This window comes from Seriola lalandi, unplaced genomic scaffold, assembly GCF_002814215.2.
Source record: "Seriola lalandi dorsalis isolate HSWRI2012SDOR001 ecotype SW California unplaced genomic scaffold, Sedor1 jcf7180002054561, whole genome shotgun sequence".
Taxonomy (NCBI): Eukaryota; Metazoa; Chordata; class Actinopteri; order Carangiformes; family Carangidae; genus Seriola; species Seriola lalandi.
Genome location: NW_019525114.1, coordinates 1,376,323 through 1,377,239, shown reverse-complemented (window position 1 = coordinate 1,377,239; position 917 = coordinate 1,376,323). Strand labels below are relative to the sequence as shown.

The following is a 917-nucleotide window of genomic DNA, read 5'->3' as shown; positions in this document are numbered from 1 at the left end:
GTGAGCATCAAGAGCCGCTTTTCAGATGAGACAAGGACAACAGTGCCACCTGTAGAATCTTAATCAGCTGAAGATCCAAAGACAAAAACATGTTTTAAACTGTGGAGTGATGTCTGGGCAAACATGACAAAGGTGTCACTTAAAGCCTGAAAAAACAGGTTTTTAAAAAAGAATGTGTATTGTTTATTCTGCAAAAGTGTGTGAGCATGACATGAATGTTGTTTAATAATTCCTCATCCCTCAGCTGTCAGGCTTGTTGGTGCTGGCTGTGGGACTCTGGCTCAGGTTTGACCCAGAAACAGTGGAGCTCTTGACAGACGATGGCGCCCCAGACACCTTCTTTATAGGTAGGTCACAATTCCTGCAGGCTCCGCTCACACCTCACCTTACATCTGCATATCATAAACTGTGACCCGATATATATGAGTGAAGTTTTATTTTCTCTCCGATGAACCGTCTTGATGGACAGTCTTTATTTAGTGAAGTAATTTAAATAAATGTATAGTGTCAGTTCAGTGGGGATCCACGCCTTTGTGGGTGCTAGCTATTTAAGTACTATAAAGAGGGAGTAAGTCACCTGGATTTATCCAGGTCCAATTTGATTTATATGGAAGAATTTGAATGACTGATTCATTTCCTTTAAAGTGTGATATACAAAAGATAATTACATTTTCAGGTGTAAATTTTATATACGCCCCCCAAATGAGTCTCCTCTCCAGGGCAACACCAGACCTGATGGCATCAAGGTTTATGGTGCGTCGTAATGATCATGATATAATCAGCTCTTGTTATCCTCCCGGGGGGATTCCTCACCACCATTTTAACTGAAGAACCTTTCAGGGGCCGCAGCTGTTACTGAACAACGATGAACGTTTAACAGGCGCATTTTATCTTCTGTTTCATCACTTCCTCTGCAC

The 917-nt window shown here is 41.7% G+C and overlaps 1 protein-coding gene across 1 annotated transcript in view; it reads right to left on the bottom strand.

The window, feature by feature from the left end:
• The window catches only part of LOC111662314 (uncharacterized), a 13,890-nt gene that overhangs the window by 3,912 nt on the left and 9,061 nt on the right, over nucleotides 1-917 (bottom strand). The window lies entirely within an intron of this gene.